The sequence below is a fragment of the Varroa jacobsoni genome, unplaced genomic scaffold (genome assembly GCF_002532875.2).
Source record: "Varroa jacobsoni isolate VJ856 unplaced genomic scaffold, vjacob_1.0 scaffold_443, whole genome shotgun sequence".
NCBI classification, from domain to species: Eukaryota; Metazoa; Arthropoda; class Arachnida; order Mesostigmata; family Varroidae; genus Varroa; species Varroa jacobsoni.
This window is the reverse complement of record NW_019213345.1, coordinates 99,197-119,797: the sequence shown is the minus strand read 5'-3', so window position 1 is coordinate 119,797 and position 20,601 is coordinate 99,197. Positions and strand designations below refer to the sequence as shown.

The 20,601-nt window shown below is 43.4% G+C and overlaps 1 protein-coding gene and 1 long non-coding RNA gene across 2 annotated transcripts in view; both read left to right on the top strand.

Annotated features, from left to right (window-relative positions):
- Window positions 1-20,601, top strand: part of LOC111260475 (uncharacterized) — an 85,582-nt gene that overhangs the window by 12,578 nt on the left and 52,403 nt on the right. The window lies entirely within an intron of this gene.
- LOC147753487 (uncharacterized) overlaps window positions 8,116-20,601 on the top strand; it is a 25,925-nt gene continuing 13,439 nt past the window's right edge. The window contains exon 1 of the long non-coding RNA XR_015311081.1: window positions 8,116-8,268. This is a non-coding gene — a long non-coding RNA (uncharacterized LOC147753487). The remainder of the gene's footprint in view (window positions 8,269-20,601) is intronic.

Sequence of the window (20,601 nt, the reverse complement as noted above, 5' to 3'; positions counted from 1 at the left end):
AAATACTAATGCTCATTAGATCATTCACCAAACGTCTTCGTCAGTCTCGATTAGTCCCGAAAATAGAACAGCTTATTCTGAAAAACTGAGCAAACGTCAACGACCTTGAATTCCTTTGTGATGAATAAAAACAGAGCTGGCCAAAAGTAGAAGAAGAACATAAAAACACGAGGTATTCATACCACCTGATCAACTCGTCTACATACAGCACATGCATATGTCTGATGCTGCTGCATCTTAATACCGATACTACATATTTATCAGCGGTAATGTGGTGTTTACTGCTATGGCAGCAGCAGCAGCAGCAGCAGCAGCAGCAGCAACAACAACAGCAGCAGCAACAGCAACAGCAGCAACAACAGCAACAGCAACAGCAGCAGCAGCAGGGTGGTAAAATATAATGACAATAGGAAATACGAGATGTATCGAACGTTTTTGTTTCACCATTACTTAATCGTTGCTATGTTATAAAGTGGCATTCGGTAGATGCACACACGCACATATATGCCCGAATGTCTGTGTGTGTTAGATTGTGTACGTACGCGGGGCCTGTACATTTGAGTAACAATATTCACGCTGTTGGAGTGATTTGTCATTCCACCAACGCGGAACAATTACGCTATACCTGGACATTGTCATCGGTAGTCATAATAGCTATCAACAGCAGTGTGATTGTCGCCTACAGTTGCTCGACTGTCGCTGTAGTCGAGTTTCGGTTCGATTTTACAGATCGACGCTTGATTCTAACGATGATCCTCGATGGACAGTTGAGCATAGTAGGGTACGCCAGCAGTCAATTACGGAAACCAGCTGGTAGAATGGCAAATTACAAAGACGGTAGCGCTATCTAAGTCCCGTAGATAGCCGGTAGCTATTGTCATATCTTTTTCCAGACACTGTACTAGAACACGTTTAAGGGGTAGACGTCTCTCTAGCTGAGCTAAGACTAGCATCAGTTGCGACCGGTATCAATATTACTAAACTGTTACATCTCATAATGTGCCTGTTATCTTATTATTCAGTTTTCGAAAATTTCGTCTGGACAATCTACCTAAAGCCGATCGGCAAACGCCGATAAAGCGAGCGATACGCGCAGACCCGAGCGGTTAACTAGTAGCGGCTGTATCTACGTCGCAGAATTTCTACAGTATTACTGCTAAAGCTACATTTCGAGTGACACTCACAGGGACAACGAGAAGAACCGGCAATTAAAAGCTGTGACAATTATTAATATTAGACGTCTAAATTAAATTAATCTCCCGTGTAGGAAAATCAGGCGCCGACACGTTGGTGATCATCGAAAAAAAAAAAAAAAAAACTAACTATTATTCCCCTTGATTGCTAGCGCACTTATATAATATAATCTATCTAATAAATATAACATTATACCGTCATTAATTATGTAGTAGCAATTGCAATTATGCACATATATTTCTCTTGCTTGTTGGTCCTTTTCCAAGCCACGATAACACAACTGTATTACGTACATTCATACAGACAAAAGTTGCCACAACGTTCTGCTGTCTACTATATATTTTTCGATATACTGCCACCTACCGGCCCGACAGAAGCTTCGGTGAACGGAATAACTCCGTAAAAAGTGCAACGACGAAATATACTCGTCTCTGTGCCTTATTTCCTCCCTTTTATCCCTGTAATTAACGACGTAAATTCATTGACATTGTAAGAAATAGATGGTTTTGCGGTAGCTCTAGCAGCATTGCTCCGCATGAAATCCGAAACAAAACGCATATATATTGCATTTCCTGTGATACTTTTGTTAATTCCATCTTTTTATCGAAGCGATGTCTGATATAGATTCCGGCCCCATGACCATGGTCATCAGCGGTGCTATTTGCATGAGAAGCGTCTGGCTGGTAGACGTTCCGTTTGCCTGCATTTTTTTTTTTCTATTATCCTCAGTGGGAATTAATGAAGTGCTTATTAGCAGTGTATCCTCATAGTAGCTATTCATATTATTATTCTCGTACCTTATATAGAGTAGCTAGTCACTTGGTCAGTCGTCGCTGCTGACGGCGGGACCAGCATCAAGCTATTGATCAACACGTTTACGCCACACATTCGTTCAAATGCTTACACAGTTATCATTCTATAATTATGTCATAATACTAGATGTTATTAAATATACTAGTGTATAACAGTGCTGAAGCTGAAGTGAGATAATAATATAGTAACTAGATTTGTATAACAATAAGCCTGTATAGCGGCGGCGGCGGCGGCGGCAACTATATTACCGCTCGGCATTTGCAACAACAAATGTATTTTGTACTTATTATTAATATTACATTGTAGCCGTGGGGCACAACACAGTTGTTGAATAGCCAATTAGCGCAGTAAAGCAAAGTGCGTTGATTTCCATTTTGTGATCAGTACTTTCTTGCATTTTCGTTAGATTCTCTGTCGGTTGCACGCGCCGGCGTCGGCCGCGTCAGCGTAAAAGTGAGTGAATTGTTTATGTGAGGGTGCGCGTTCGGTGACGATGATACGGTCAGTCGACCCTCTCACGTCTCCGAACTGACCACCGCTGGCGTAGCAGCGGGTATAACCTCACTTAAGATCGACACCGGCTAGTCCTCGTTGCAGTAGTGGGGTCAGTTGAGAGTTGTGAGCCATCGTTTGTAGCGGCGCTGGCCCTGATGACGCTGGTCGTATTTCTGCCATCCTAACTGCCTTAGCCGACCGTATGATGTTCCCCAACGGACGACCGGCCGTCCGCCACAAAGAACAAAGAGGGCGGTTCCCAATTAGCGTTCAGGTGTGGTACGCTTTGGTGTGGTCTAGCGTGGCGCTGCTGCTGATTACAACGCACACGTCCGACGAGTAAATGAACGAGCGCTTCGGTTACTGACGCAGGCCAATGGACGTCCGTCTAGTGGACTCTGCCAGCTCCGAGCACTGGTACAAACGATATGTACAGTGGTGGTAACAACGTGCCGCAGAAAGAAGACAGCCATAGTTTCGAAATTCGTTCATCCACAGCGGATTTTGCCAGGCTTCAGTTCCATTCCTGAATCTCCGCCATCATCTGCACGACGACCTCACATTTGAATAATAATCGGCGTAAGCTATTTCTGCTGCTGCCAGTGACGCTCTCACTTAGCTCGCTATGAGATGGCGATCGTAATAATAACAATAATGTCACTTTTAATGATATGTCACTTAAATCAAACTAACCAGAGCTAAATGAAGGGTCTGGCGGGCAGTCAAACAAGTACGATAGCGTACTTGTGGCTTCGTTCATTTGTTGGCCCGCCACAGAATTAGTGACAACATAGAATAATACATGTGCTATTAATTTAGTAACAGCTTCTACAAAACAGGCCAATGGTTGTGTAGCTATTGCTGACAGGGTTGATGGTGCTAATGATTTTGATGACTATGGTGCAACATCTATATCAAATGAAAGTTCGTTCGTCTTGTTATTGTCAATGGTCACTCGCTGCTCGAGTGCTAGCGCGAGGTCTTCGCCTTTGAAGCGTTCACTGAAGAAACCTTTGTTAGCGCAATTATAAACAGAATTAGGTTGATCAACCTGGCTGCTATCAGCGACCACAACAACAATGCGACGGCCAAAGCAACGACAGGAGACACAAAGGGGGCCTTTTTTTAGAAACTGTTTCTGTTGTCAATTCGAAAGCCTAATTGGCGCACAAAGCGGAAAATCTTACAGCCAAACGCGCGGTAATTCAGTGCGTAACCTTAAAGATGTTGCTTATTGTGTTTTCTTAACGTGACGATTGAATAGAGAAAAAGGGTGAGCTGAAGTAAACGGCAGCGTCATACAGAATGTGCGACCGTATGTACTTACACGTAAGCGACCTCGCGCGACCAGTTTTGCTGTTCGACGTTTAGCATACGTCTACTAATAGAAAAAGTCGAGCTTTGCTGATAGCGTTAGACAATTAGTTGATCTTCCAGATTGCCGTTAACGTGCTGAGTATAGCTATGCCCCTCGATAACTCCAGGACGCAGGTACGCATATCTATCTAACGTTATCTTCTTTCTCCAGATGCTACCCTTTGAACAGGAATCTCAGTGAGTTTCTAGTTCTTTTTCTCTGGTTCCTCAATAGGGTTGCCAACTGGTTCATCGTAGAGACTCGTGTCGTTTGCGAGCAATTCTGCGAACTTATTGCCCACTTACTTGACTAGAGTCTGCATCTGATTGATGTGATGTGATGGCCGGCCGGTCGGAGGGTAACGGAACGACGAAGAGCTCAGGGCGCTAGAAGACAAACATCAATGACACGTTCGCCTGCAGTACACACAGAACGGCGACGATTGTTGCCGAAAGGAGATATGCAGTGCAATAAGTTGAACCTGCATATTTGGTCGTGGTAGATCAGATATACAGGTTCAAGGCTTGGGAGCGATAAATCTGATCATAAAAAAAAACAAAAAAAAATTACCCCGCAGGTAGGTTGCGATCAAACAGAAAATACAAGACGTAGCAGTAGCTGATGGTAGTGAGCTGATGTGGTACGACTAGCAGTTTTATCCAGCGATGAACCTCAAATATCGCACCGATTTGAGGATTTGATTAGTCATTTGATAAGGGTGGTAGCGCTATGCCGGTGGTTCGCTTAACAGTCAACTGGAAAAATCGACCACTCACTCTTTTGCGGCTCTTGTGAGTCAGCAGAGCTGGTAACCGTAGTGTTTCGTTTGTTCTACTAACGCTGCTATTGCCTCTGTCATCATAACATAGCCAGCACTATCATTGCTAGACACCTATGTACCATATCAGTTTCATCTTTCTCCTTGTCGAACTTTGTTAGACACAAGAATAATGGTCCTACATTAATGTACAGCCAAATAGTTTTCCGTATCTTGCTTGATCGTAAGCAGTCGGTTTTAGGCGACGCCTGACGTCAAATATGAAAGTTCTACGAACGCTGCGTGGCTCCAAGATGCAGGGACCTTAACACTCTTGAAGGCTCGGGCTACCCTTTGCATATGAGATCAGTTACGATAGAACACGTTCAAAACAGCTTCTTTCCATGCCAACTTTTTATTTAATAATATTAACACTACCGTATTGCCACAATTTTGCTATAACGTTAGGTTTAATGGCAAAATTGAATCCATCCGTAGGAAAATTTAAGACGGTAAGATTCCCATAGAAGCTCGTGAACTTCTGGTGCTAACATCGTGATTAATATTTGCGAACCGCTGACCACTACTTGTGTATATTATACAATGATGTAATGCCTGCAGTTAAGACTCAGAAGAATTTCATTATAGGGCGTGCATACACGTAACAAGTTCTATTCCATCAAAATGAGGTGCAATTAGTGAGTGACGCGCATCGCTAGACGAGCGCGATATCTTTTTCAGACCTTTTTTTTCTTCTTATCTTAAACTAGAGATCAGCGGAGTCTCGTCATGAGTTTCGTGCTGTGGATTTTAGTTGTCTGCCACGCTAGAACTGGATAGATGTTCTTGTAGCAGGTATAGCGGTAGATGACACAGCATGAGCCCCTCGCCGAGCGCGGACATGACAGATCGCATGTCTATTCGATTCTATGGTCCGCCCCGTAGTAGGCGCTGGGAGCCGACGACTGCACCAGATGCTGCCAGTGGACTCACAAATAGTTAAGCTCTACTCCACGGAGGATTTATTCTGCTGATTCCTCTGCCATTGATACCTTTTTTGCTGGCGGCTACGGCGTGTACTGGTTCTGCACGGGACAGGGGTGTTAAAGAGCATGCACTTTTACGACGCATCTCTGATCGCCGCCAGCCAGTCTGTCGTACATCGTACGCTATATATTTATATACGTGTACTATATCTGGATCCTAGGTGGCTGATCTGGTGCTTCCCGTATTTGCGACTGGTAGCAACCGTACAAGTAACTACACAGGGCTCTGTTGGTAAGTAGGGAATGCCAATTAACCTGTGAGCTGACTACCTTAATTAACAGACAGACATTTTCAAAAAATTACAGCAAGCAGAACTCGAACCTAAATCTAGTTATTTGTCTTAAAAAAAAAAAAAAAAGAATAAATAATTTCAACGCATCTGATCAGTAGCCTATTATGGTAGGCAGTCAAGGGAAGATACAATCACATGACAGTGGTTGACAAACCTTGTAAAAGCATCGTGGCATAGCAGTCCAAATTGCCCCTCAACGCCACGCATAATCATCTATATACATAAAGGATGATATAATTACAGCAAATGGTAGGTAGGCAGCAACGGGATAGACCGTGTGCGTACTGAATAGTGATGAGCGGCATTAGAAGACTTAGCAGCTACAGAAGAAACAAATTAATTAAAGCAGTAAAGAAGCTTATTCAGTTAATGGTGTTACCACAACCTCATGCGTGTCTGTACGTGGAAGAAATGGACGTATTTCGACAGGCGATAACAATAACAAGTACAGCTTCAGCTGTTTCTATTCTATTCTGTGTGTACACTGTAGAGCAAACGTCTAGCGGCTTGTCATAAGATCGCAGATATTCCGGATAATGCCCAACAGTTCATCGGATGGAGGAAATAAAAAGGACGGTTCCAGCCGAAGGTAGATCTGGGAGAAAATAGCATTGTTCTTTGAAAGCATGGAACGCATGCGCACACACGTATAGGCAAATGGAGATGTATAGATCGAAAAACGAAGCCTGAATAATAGGTCCAAACGCAAAGAACTACGTTCACTTTGTTGGGTCTCGAAGAAGAAACGCCAGAACCTAAGCTCATTACGTAGACCTGTATAATATCTCTCTCTCTTTCTCTTCTCGCCACAGAGCGACCCTCCCTCAGCAACAGCAGCAGTAGCGCCATCAATTCTAGAGTGATGGAGTACCGATGGTAGCTCGTGTTCTAATCCACAACGTCGGTCTAGCCGGCTTGGCTTACGTAGTATGCCATACAGATGACAATTGTTTGCTGTTTCTACTTCACCGTCATCATAATCATCGCCATTTTGCTTCACTGTAGAGTGAGAGACTTGTATCTTTTGCATTTTTCATATTGCAAAACGCTGTGGACCGATGAATGCTGACCCTGCAACTTAAGACTACGACGACTATGGTCACGGCAGCTGGCAGTAGCGTCGCTATTGCTACTAGTAAATGTTTCGAGTTTTATGTCTGCTACAATGCGTTTAAGTTTTGCTAGCGACTGCTTCGACTACAATTACTTCTAGTATTACTATGAGCACTGATGTTGCTGTCGGCCTTTGCCTTTTTGCCTCCTTTTATGGCCTTTTGCAAACTGCTGTCCCAGCATTTACCGTTTACCAACGAGAGTCAACGAGTGAACGAAAGCAGGCCAGAGGCGGCTGAAAGAGCAGTCCGCCATTACCATCGTCGTCAGCCCCCTTCCATCCCTCCCGTGCCCCGTTGTTTGAAGTTACCGACAACGCGCTCAGTCAGTCGAGGACGCTCTGGCTGAATATCCGGTGACCAGGCACCGATATGAGGCGTTGGGCCTCAGATTCGCACTACTCGTAGCTGTCGGTTTTTGACTCCCTTCTGACTAAGTTTCGACAATGAATCTGCGGAGAACATCGTTGGCGGCGATTGGATGTTGCATTGAAGCGTACATACGCCAACCATCTATAGAAATCATCCTAGTAGTAGATTATTAAGAGATGCGAAGAGGAAGACGAAGAAATCAGCGAGGAAGAATCATGTCTGTTTCTGTGCTATGCTTACCGTTCGACTGCGTGCTGTTTCTCTCTCGGAAATCGTCTCGCCTAACAATATATGTATACATAGACATCCCTTTACGGCACTCTGCCCAGCCCGTCCGTATTCATCCGCCGTTAGGTCAGTTACTAGCAAAGCAGAGCGTAGTAGCACCGCGAGCGGCAGCGGCAGGAGTAGCGGCTACGCTCGCGTACTAATTCGTGTAGCGGAAAAACCAGTAAAGTGGAGGGTGTGTGCATGATTCTTAACTAGACAAAATGGATAAATGATCCCTCTCTTTTACTATGAAGTGGCAAAGTGTTATTACTACTACTCGACGGTCAACAGCCGCAGTAGCAAAAGCGGTAGTGGCCGTACGAGTAATAGTGGCTGCATGTGTGACAGAGATTTACGTCGAAGTTTCGCATTTGCCTAAGATGTTTCCTTGACCGTTTCAGTTATTAGCGGTACTCAGACCGGCAACAGGGCAATCGTTGCCGTTGTGGACGACGACTAAATGTCCTGTCAATTTATGGACCACATGGGTTTTTTGTTTCGTCATGTACAGCAGCAGGGCAAACGTTCATCAGCACAAGCAACAACAACAACAACATAAGTATTGATGGCACATCCTACCTTATAAATATAACGTATACTTTGCGATCTAAAAGAAGGTACCTACTATTTATAACACTATTCACTGATCATTCCCTAAATGTGCGCGAGTGGTGTGTCCGTATGTATGGACGCGCACCGTCTCGCATGTGATCGATCTGGCTCGCCGATGAGGAGCAGAAGATAGAGCGATACCGAAAAAAGCGACCCATTTTGCTGTCTACCACGCTCAGAAGATGATCATTTACTGTGGCAGCATCAGCATTAACAACCACCATCTAATAAGTACTAGCAGTATATTGGTACTTTGAACTGTTGACGACCGCGGCGATGGTCTGTATCCATTATATATTGAAATAGATGTAGGTGTAGATGGTACAGGCACTATTGCGTACTAAAACGAACATAGATATAATCATCTGATAAGTGTATTTTTGTGCCATGCGAGATTAACTTATGGAGCTAATAGTAACGGTAGTAGTGGTTGTCGACTAAACAGGCATCCGTTGCATCGTCTGTCTATCGATATCGTCTGTGTGTGTATATGATACACATCCCAAGTATCTCTTTAGCAATCCCTCACTGCAACAGCCGCCATTGTTGATGAAAACGATGTTTATGAAGTGAGGTCGGCAACCTGCTGGATTCTCTCGAATCGATTAGTGGATCTGTCAATCTAGTCGGCGCCAGCTGCATTAAAGGCTTCCTACCTAGGCACGTACCTCAACAACTCTTCACGTTGTTCCACTTGTCTAGTTGATCATCACAACAACGGTCACCTCCTCGGAGCAGTGCAGCCCGGACGATGATGCCCCGCCCTCTTTTCCCTTGAGGATATCTACGACAACTAGCTAAACCTCGCGATTCAACCGTACGCATAGACGGCGATGGCACATTGATTACGAATACTATTATCATTAAAGTCCTGTATAATAACAGTGATGACATATTCATCAGGTTCGAAGTTATCGAACGATTTTGTTGATTTAGAGGGCCGGCCATGGAAGCGTCGGTTAGTTCAGATGTTTACACGTTTGGGATGCGAACTATTAATTGTTTTCGCCCTAACTTGTGCGTCTGTGTGCGTGTGATAATGATAATCAAATGACAAAGCGGCAGCAACAACTATGTTGAGCAGGTTTTGTTGTTGTTGTTGTTGTTTGGAGGAAGTGACTGCGTGGGATACTTCGTTGCCCTTCAATGATTTTTTTCTAGAAGCGCGCTAAGGACGAACGCTTCAGGCGCCTAGTGCTTCGGATGTCCATCCCCGGACCGATGGATCGCCTATACTTGTCCTCTAGTAGATAATGATCTGATAATAATTACCCCAGAAGCCACATTCATTAGCTACTAAGTACTAGTCGACAACGTGGAATGCGCCACAATTAAGCGGCTGTTGATTTGTGCCTGCGTCAAATGTTATATATGTACACATGAGTAGATGCAATATACATTAGTTTGGTGTCGTTTTTTAAGAGAATCATCACTGCCCGTGGCTGTGTTTGCTGCGGGCGGCCTGACGTGAACAGATTTCTTTGGACGTATCTTTCTTCAAAGCCCTATCTCACGAATAGCCCCAGTAGAACAAACTGCCCATATCGTCGGTTAGCAGACGTTGGCTGTTTGCTACAATGTAATGTTGATCTGACAATTATAGACCAAGCAGAATCGGACACCTAATAAAGTATATACAATCGTCAATCAGTAGTGATAATAATTTCCTAGCTAATAAAGCTTTCGACCAATCAAGGTACTAGCGAGTAAATCACAGCTTGGCTTGTCCTCCGTGCCTTTCGATTGGCTCCGAGTGTTTCCTTTTAGACGTCATCTTTAGGGCGTAAGCCTAGATGTGCATGAAATATTGCGGGTCTATGATTCCTTACGCCGTCGCAGCGCGAAGAGTTCTGATGCACTGTTGCGCTATGTGACCGTTGTCGCTGCTGGGCCCGTATCATCACTACATCTACTACAGTACCACCAACATTGGCATCAGCAAACACGCGTCACTTTAATTTGCCCGTATGACAACAGTTAAATTTAATAATAAGGCAATATAAGACCACCATGTCCTAAGTAGAATTATTTTCACAACCCAAACCCATGTATTTATTTTGCGTAACAGTAAGGACATATATTATGAACAAGTAAATCAGCTAAACCTATACTATAGTACGATTTCGAAACATACCTAGTAAAAGCTAGTACGTTGTTTATACGCGTACTGACACGTGTGTGTGTATATATGTGTTGCAAGTAAATAACGATCCCAATCGGCACGTGAAGCTGAATCTGTTTCGAAACGGGCAGCGAAAAGGCCGGCTCTTTTATACGTACGGGCTAGCTACTATGTGATGATTTACAGCACGAATCATGTAGTTTTTTTTTTGCGCATTTTTAATTACGAAGCGGCTTCTCAACATTTTCAGAGCGTCCAAATAAACTTTTTTTTTAATAACGGGTACGGTTTTTATGAAGGTAGCGCGTATGATGGCTCCTTCACTAAACACCATATCGATAATATTGACACTAATTGGAAAATTCGTTCTGCCGTAATGGAGACATACTATGGATCGAGGACAAGTAGGCGGCCGTTTCTGCGGCTGAGTCCTGTGTGTGCGGCAAATATCTTCTCGTTTCTGTATAGCCGAAGACAGCTTTATGCTCTGTATGTTGTCCTGGTAGCAAAAATGTAACTTGTACCTGAAACATTCGTGAACAATCTGAGCCATTATATTTATCATCGGCGCACACCGAAATACCACGAACGTCAAAGATGTACTTTTTTCCTGTTCATTATGGGATATATACATAGTCAGTTGGTTGATTATCTGTACATACGATGTAGTGAACGTGTAAATATTGGCACGATGTTATTTTATCATTTTTTCGGCCAATTGACGTTTATGAGCATCGAGATAACAACAATGATATCGTTTACTGATCGACAGTGTTAGTAGTAAGAGTTCAACGAAGCACACAGACGAAAGTAATGCAGAGGGAGGACGGATAGGGTCTAAGGTAACGACAATTACCGTCGTTACTAACTGTGCTATTGCTGACGATTGCTGTTCTGAAGGAGTGCCTCCTGATTTTCTTGCTTCGTATTAAGCTAGGGGTCGAGTCGCTTCCTTACTCATAACATGGTCAATTATTTGATGACGATCAAATAGGGAAAAATAATTAACGCTTGAGACTACGATAATTAATTTTTTTACTCAGTTAATTTTTTGCGACACGGCGGAATTTCGCTACTGCTTTAGTATCGCTACAGATTTTATAACACTATTGTGTATTGTGTGTAAGCAACTATTCGCGGCTGGTAGTCGCCTGGGAATAGATAATTACGCTGCTGCTGCTGCTGCTGCTGCTGATGGTGGCGACAACGACGTCGACGACAAGTTAAACTGTGACCGACCAGACACATAAGCGGAGTGAAAACGGAGCTATTTCGCCCTGGGTCTTCTTCCTGTTCCTTTTGGTTCTGCAGCTGCTGCTGTTTTTGAAGTTCTTGGCTTTCGCTGTTGCTCACCCTGTCACCACTGTCACTCGCTGACTGCTCATTTACTAGCGCTGCTGACGTCACCACCAAAAGCTAAATAGGTGCTTTCGACTAACCGGCTAATTGCACTTTGCCAGAGCGCTAAAGACCTTCTATATTCGTCTACTAATTGCATCTGTGCCACCCGTCTGCTTCTCTCCACTGCTTCTTCCTTCTCGTCCTCTTAGCGGCGGCACCCTCAGCCGCTGTCTCCTATCGTTCGTGCATTTCCCTCACCCCCTGTTTCCCCCAACCCACGCTGCCGTTCACCCGTTCTTCTCCTCCTCCCTATTCTGCTTGCGCTTTCTGTGTGTTTCGCTCTTTCCTATCGTTCTCTCTCACATGCTGTGGGGCTTCTTTAGAATTTTGGATCATTAAATTTAGCGCCGACATCAACAATCAACGCCATTACGTCGATCGTTCCTATCAGCATCTACTAAACAGCTTTTTAAATGGCTAAGTACTAGTAGTAGTAGTAGTAGTCGTAACCGGTCGCTGCTAAGCGCCATCACCACGACGACGGCACCATCGTTTCCTTCTTCTCCGCCGTCGCCACTGCCGCAACCGTTCGTCGTTGCCACGTCATGCTATTGGCTCTATGTAACAGGCCATTAACGGCAACATGAGCAGAAGTTGTGGAGTCACCCTGAGTAGTGGAGGGCCGTCGACGACGTCAATATCGTCATTTTTATCATTATCATCCGCAACATCGCTGATGCCGCCGCCGCCGCCGCCGCCACCGCCACCGCCGCCGCTGCTGCTGCTGCTGCTGCCGCTGTTATAGACGCCATTTACAACAGCAGCAGCAGAAGAATCAACATCGTGAAACTCAAAGGCTACATCAATAACAGCAAAAAGCAGAAAAAGTGAGGACCATCACCAGCACGAGCAGTTAATTAGTGTTTGTCCGCACCTCTAGAGGGCGCTCACCGCTTGCGTCGTCGTCTAGTCGATCGAGCCACGTAACCGCCCCCCGGGGTGACGGAGAGGCACTCGAGATATGTGTGTTATTGCTTGTTTTTTTTTTCTGATTTTTTTGTTAGCCAGTTCCCCGTATTGGCGAGTCGTCCTGTTGTGACGGTTGTTGATGACGATGATGTCGTCTTGGTTGATGATGTTCCGTCTACTGTTTGCTGCCCGCAAATTTGTTTTCATGCTGTTTTTCATCAAATACACACCAGCGACAGCACGCATCCATGGAGCTATAATAGAAGCATAGGATAACTGCTGCCGTAGACTGTTATTTTTAAAGCAGAAGCAGTTGTAGCTTATTATCGAAAGAAACAAAGAGAAGCAGAATGTTTAGAGATCCGTAGAAGTCGACCATAGATAATACAGATTCTGCGCCATTTCTATGCCATGTGTCGACGCGACACACGGTTCTTCAAGCCGTGGTATACCAAATGTAAGGACAAAAATACTATCCGACTGATTACTTCAGGGGGAAGAGAAATAGCACGGCGATCACGCAACTCAAAAATTATTGTTAGCGCTCTTTATTTCTTGTTTTACTTGATTTCCGTTCTCGGCTCCTGTTCCGTTGTTGATAGAAGTGGCGTTAATTCTACGCAACAATCGGAACGTCGTTATACGCAGACGCGGCTGGTGTATGTGCTGATGATAGGAGTAGAAACTGTGTACGCAATGTTACTCTGTTCTATTCTGTCGCGGTGCTTTGGCAGAGTGGCAATGTGGGCAACGCAAAGCTATTGTGGGTTGAGCATAGCTTTGCCTATATCATCGATTGATCGAATGGAAGTGAAACGTGCGCTACCATCTCGTCGTCCTATTTTACCCGTGGATGACCCAGCAGCGGTTGACGTTCCGGCTCGAGTTATGCTCATTACTCGGTATTTTAGTTGTTGTCAATACTACTACTATTTGTATTTCATGCGGTGCTTTTGCCGACCGCCTGCCTATGGTCGAAGACGGTCGTAGATAGTTTCGGTGATTTTCCCTGGCACATGGTCATTCCTTTCGCTGATCAGCATCAGAACTCCTGAAAGCATTGCTTTAACTAGCGCGATCATACCACTCTGATATTATAGCTAACAACAAATCGAACAAGCGTCTAGGGTTGTCCTCGTCTACACAATCTGCTTAAGGACGCTTCACCTCATCGTAACGACTATCTTAGTCGAACGTGTAAAATTGAAAATCCTTAAATGCGTATTTATATGAGAATACGTAAAACGAATAAATCTAAATTATGGCACATACGAAGGAAGCGAATCAATGTTAGGTGAAGTAATAAACTTCATTTATTACTAACAGCATTATATCCAGCTGCCATATCCGAATGAATGTGTTTCTCTAAGAAGCCCATTTGAAACTATAATATAAACAAAAAATATTCTCATTTTGTCCGGTCTCTTGTAGAAATTTTTTGTGGTCTTATATTTGCATGTCTCTGTACTTTTTACTTGTCCGTCAAACTTTAGTGCTTTTAGTGTCCTGGCCCGCTTCAGCCGCTCTCATTCCACGTAATTATTATTAGCATTACAATTATGACCGCGGTTAGGGCCAGTGGCAGTAACAGGGTGACGAGATGAATTGGCTAGAGCATTTGTTTCAGCTTGTTCGTTTATCTCTGATCTGCTTAAATTGGTGTCTAAAAAGATATCGGTGATAATATGATACATATGTGCAGCGCCGGTTATAGTTTTCAAAGGCTCCATATAGCTGAGCGGGTTTTTCAAAAACTGTATGAAAATCTGCAACAATAGCAGTGGCAGAGGCGGAGTGTGGAAACAGATTGTACTTTTTTACATCACCTTCCAGTTCTGCTTCAAATACCATCTACAATTCTGTTACGTGCTATTACTAGGACGCACCACTTGTTAATGCTGCTAAGTAATTTCAGCGCTGATACAAGACATTACCGCCATCTGTAAACATTTAGCGTACCTTGGATTGTACGGGTTTCTTGCGTTTGTTTGTTTGTTTGTTCATACCATTACACTATTGTAGGATAAATGGATAACATCCGTTAAATGAACACCTGTGAACCGTGTCTGATGCCAGTAAGAACAAGCTTTTTTCAAAACCGAAACGTCTACTCTGTTTTTGAGAGAATAATGGGTCGCACCACGTCTCTGGCCAATACGACAGAAGATAATTGTGTAGTTTGAATTCTGATTGGGATACTTACATCGAGAGAATTACGCATTTTCGTCCAGCAGCAGCAGCAGCAGACCGACAGACCGGCCGGCCGGCCGGCCGGCCGTTTTAATTTGTTTAATTCTGGCGCGTTAAAATATCCTGTTAAAAGTGAGGCCTTCAACTCCGACTTAGAGCGACTTTGATGGCCAAAGCAGCAAATCAAATTCGAAAGGTACGAAGCGCGTGCTCACCAAAGGACGCCGTTATGATGGCTGTTTTATTACTTTCTTTGTTTATATTGCTGTATCGTACATTGAGCCATCGACAAGGTACTGACTGTTTGATCATTTTGGATATATAAGTATCGTCGGCATTAATGTCATCTGAAAGCAGAAATTTGCTAGCGGTAGGCGTATCAAAGTTATTCGGGGCTTAGGATCGAGCGCTTTGAAGCTGAGTTGAATTTCTGCAAGATAGAGTATTATAACGATAAAGACACTGACGCTGCTGCTGCTGCTGCTGCTGCTGCTGTGTTGAAAAAGTGGAAAAAATCATCTTGTTTATGATCAACATTGATTACTGCAAGAAACGGTCTATTTCGATATGAGTGATGGACCTCGATAAAGGTCCCGTTCAGGAAAAAGTTGCAGTTACTGCGAAAGTTGAGCAAGACTTACGCACAAACAGCCATGATATCACCATCTACCATCAAACAGTTTTAAACCATTTGATGCAAGTCGACTACAACTGGCGCAAAAAAACTGTTCTGAAAGATCGAATTATTTTTTGAAGCGGTGGATAACGGGCGTTGAAAAGTGGATGAAAATAATGTATAAATAAAGGAAAGTCAGAAAAAAATTGTATTCTCCCATCTATGACTTAATCCAACGAACGTGATGGTATGTGTTTGGTCGGACTGGAAAGGAACCGCTTGACCATATAACTTATTCGAACTTTTTTTGTAACAGGATTACAATAAGCCGCTGAAAAAAAATCGACCGGAACAGAAGAAACGTCGTTTTCCATTTTGACAATGGTAGCCCACATTCATTTTTAGCTATCCAGTAAAAATTGAGAGAATTGGCCTGCACTGCGTTCGCCGTATGGCGCAGATCTTGCATTATCGTCTCTGCAGAACCTCTTTGTGTTACCTTAATTTCGAAAGTCATCGATCAAAGTGGCGCACATTTAGTCCAATGTTATCGTTTTTAAATAAAAACAATGCCTACTTAAGGCTTTGCCAATATGTCAAAAGCGTTATCGAAGATTATGTTTCCCGCGTATAATTGCGTGTCTCTAGCATCTAGTCTTCTGTCGGGTCTGACAATTAGGGTTGCCCTGTCATAGGCGCCTGTAGATGCTTTCCGTTTTCAATTTAACACAACGGACAACACAGTTGGCTATATGTACATGGTTAATATTATTTATGATATGAATTTACGAAGGGATAAGCAAGAAAATGTTGGCAAAAAATATTTATATTGCATTACGTTTTATCAACTAATATGATTTAGTGAAGAAGCAGCGGCAGCGGCAGCTTGCCTGGTAATAGAAAGCAACTTGCACTCAGTAGTATAAGTGAGCCATAGCCGTGAGGAGACACGGATTCACACTTCATCTGATTCAGACAGGATCGTTTACTTCGGCGCCAAAAATATCATTAGCAGCAGTCCCTCTCTCTACGTTACGTGTCTCCTGAAAAGCGTCAACGGCGCAACAAAAAAGCGGGGCCAATCAGGAATGGCCCTGCTGCTTACCTTTTGCAATTAGTAGTTGGCTACGCTCGCCGAGATCTTCTTACAGAATCGAGAGCAAAAACGAATTAGGGCTAACGAGAAACGTGTATAAAAATTTCAAATCTGTTTTTATGTACATTAAATTAGAGTGGCCATTATATCATCACTTAACGGAAAGCATTGATGACGTTCATCAGGCGCTAGCAGAATTACGTGTCTATGAAACGAGTGGTACTTCATCCGCCTTCGTCGTATCAAATAGGTGTGTTGAACGTACAGAGAATTCGTAAACAATCTATGGTTAACCTTTTCTTCATTACGGAAACATCCCATTGCCAAGAAATTTCTGGAAATGCCCAACAACGCGGAGGTAACCTTGTCGCTAAATGATGATCATCATATATCTATCACAATAGCTGCTAGTCGGAATAAGTAGAGCGCGGCAGACGCTGAAGAAAGAGGTACGCACGGAGGCCAGTGAGCTAGCCAGCCAGCTATCTCGCTGCCACCTCTCAATAATTTGTAATTATAATAATACTAGATTTACTCGATTATGAGCGCTGAGTGCAGAAGAAATATTGTAACAAACTGATACAGGTAACACTTCCGTCGAGATTCCTCTAAACGATTAATGTACGGTCAGCGTTTTCGAGCTGTGAGGTGCCACGCCATGATGACACGACACGACCAACATCGAACTACCTCTATATTCACCACAATTATAATGATAATAGCCGCTGCTGAACAGCTACTTTTATTACTCAAAATCAAATGAACCACGTGCACATGGATCATAGTACCTACGTTTTTACTAGACTAGAACCGTAATAGGTAACCGCAATAAATCGCACGGCAAATAATACAGAACCGAACCCTTGGCCAGCCAACGATAGAAAAGGCAACGCCTGTGCGTGTGATGTCGTCATTCCGTTATAATTGGTCTATCGCAGCGATACATAATCTGGTGTTTCCAAGCAATTAATTAATTGAATTTTGCGTGTTCTCGCTGATAATAAAGATCATGTCGATCGTTGAATTTTATTGTTGCATATTAAAAACGTCGCCTCAGAGTAAAAATAGTCGATGTTGACAGCTAGCGCCGCCATTAGCGTCAGCATCAGCGCCCCCATCTGCTGAGTTTTCTCTCTTTCCCTGTTTTGCTCTCTTCAGTCGGGTCGCTAGTTAGCCTTTTTCTTTCTTTCTTTCTTTCCGATTTTATGAGGATTACTATATTCCGATCGGCCATCGACAGCGGCGGTACCGGCACTGATCGTTTCTTGCGTCCTATTTTGCAGTTCTGCGAGTTGGCGTTGCTTTGTTATTGGTCCTATTATTATTGTTGTTAGGTTTGTTGTGAACGCGTTTTTGTTCGTTGCCTCACCCCTTGATGTTGCTCGACGCTTTTTCTTCGCTTGTCGAGAAGTTGCAATAATGTCTTGGCTCCATCGACGGCGGTAGCATTGCTGCGTAATAAACGTGCGATAAAGCTGTGGCGTTTGCTAGTGCTTCGTAGTTCCCCTGATGACCTTCCGACCCGCAGAAATGCCTGCTTCCCTTCCTCTTTCGCTCTCTTACTTTCTTTTAACGAAAATAGACAAACGAGTGCGAAGGGTAGACAAAATTCTCGCTAGAACAAGTCACTTTAACCCCCGCCGCAGCAGTTCGCTATTACACCCCGGGACCACAGCAATGCCTCCTGTTTGATTTAATTCTATTCGACACGTATGTATACAGGAGCAGCTAAAAAATCTTCACTAAAGCAATGGAAAATGATATGTGGACTGTGCGACACGTTTCGAAGAGGGGTAGTTTCATACCATCTTTATAATGCTGTACTAAAAGCGTACTACCTAATCGCAATGTGTTGTGTTGGGCGTATGTTGAAAGTACAACTGGCCAACGTTTAACTTAGCATCTAACTAACGCTAAATGTAAAAAATTGACCAAATGGCAATATCTGATAGTACCTCTTGAATTTGTCAAATACAAAAGTGTGACCCTGTCTGGCCGAACACTGACTACTAATTCAAGCATCTATAACATAAAATGTGAGCGGTATTATTATTTGCTATTAGCTAATGCACAATTTAAAGGCCTAAGGTATTGACTGTCATAATTGGGCAGGCCAAAAGCTAGTATACCGACTTAATCCCTCCGAAATGGACGGAACAGAAGCAAGTTTTGATGAGGGTCTTTATTCCCATGTTAGGCCAGCCCAGAAGCTTTAGTCTTTACTATACATTAAAAACGTCCTTTCACGAACCTGATCCGTTCCGTGCAATTTGGTTGGTATGGTGCACGGCTGGTATAGTGCCACATAAATTTCCCCGATCTCTTAAACCGTGTACTGTGTAGAGTACCTCTGAATAAACTCCGTCCTTAATATAGGCCTACAAGATCAAAATGAAGTGCTCATTCATAGGTCGAGTTGCTGGACAGGGTGTCGTTGAGGTAGCTGGATTGGTCTTCATGCTGTTTCGAACATCAGTGATGGCGTGCCTAGTTCAGCCGGCGTGCAGTCGTCGTTATGTGCAAGTGTGCCAGGTACTTCGAATTTCCTGACCCGTCACTTTAGTGCTATTTTCGTCAGCGAGAAGTATCATCCGTACTCTAAGCGATACTTGCCAATTTTCACCGTAATTCGTTCTTCCTTTCAGTAGTGAGTTTCTATGAAAATAAATGTCGTATCATTGCAAACCATAAATGCGCTCTAGAACTATTGTGGTGTACCAAAATATCGTAGGGAAATGACAGGCTTTTTACAATGTATAATGTGTATATTTCCTTGGAATGGTCCTTGTCGGAAAAGGCAAAGCTGGTACGCCGACGAGGGATATAATTTAATTTGGTCACTTACATTTAGCACTTTACAATAATTGTTTAACGGGGTGGAGTGGGCTATACCACCGAAACGTTAACACAATAATGTAGTCCTCGGTTGGCTGGGCACACATAAATCGACCCGATATTATACTTCAAAATTTGCTAGTTTTTATTATTATTTACCTACATCCGCTACTTTTAAAATAGAACTGAAGAACATAAAAAACTATCACTAGACGGTTTAAAAGGATCTTTTGGTGTCTGTGCAAACGCTCTCAGTCGCAGTTTTCGTTCAGCCCGAGTTAGCCAACGTCCTCTTCTTCGGGTTCGATAGATTAAGCATTTTTTTCGTCTTTAAATAATCCAAAGGTTCGTCAGTTTTCTGTAAATTTAGTCCGGGTAGACAATATCAAACGGTGCTTAGCAGGGGAGAACATTCGCACGACGGCGCAGGGTGATCATAGAGACGCCGAAACATATTGTCGCTGCCGGCTAGCAAGCCAACTACGATCTCTGATTTTAAGCGATTAGGGCTATTTGATGCAAGACGATGGTTCGTCGTTAGTATTTTACTAATGAGATATTCTTTTGTCGAACATCATCTGCCACTGAACACAACTTGCGGGGGTTTTATTTTTGGGACCAGGGGGTTTTAACTGTTCTTTCATCTGTTAACCCACGTAGATATCCAAAGTATGACATCTTGTTGTTGATATTGTTCAATCGTAATAAATATAGTTCCGCTGTTCGTGAAAAAAGCTTAGGGTCGTTATTGTTACGTTTCTTATACTATACGCATGATGTTGGGCGCCACCGATGCATGTTAAACTTGTGCAGACAGAACGACACCTCAATTAACATGTTATTCGAGTTTGAATATATTTATAGTAGAGTTGATTAGGTGAGGGGAAGAGCCATACTTATGCAGCGTACGGATGAGAAAGGACACTGTGGTACTTATGGATTCAGGTATGTCTCCTGATGCCTTATTACGGTTATTCGTCACTTTTCAATAATCCTCTGTGCCTTATCTTCAGTGTTTTCAGCAGAAGGTTTACTTCCCATATCATTTCCCCACCTCTTTCCTAAACCACTTCAGTTTTGATCCGATCCGGGGACGGAAACTAAATAAGCT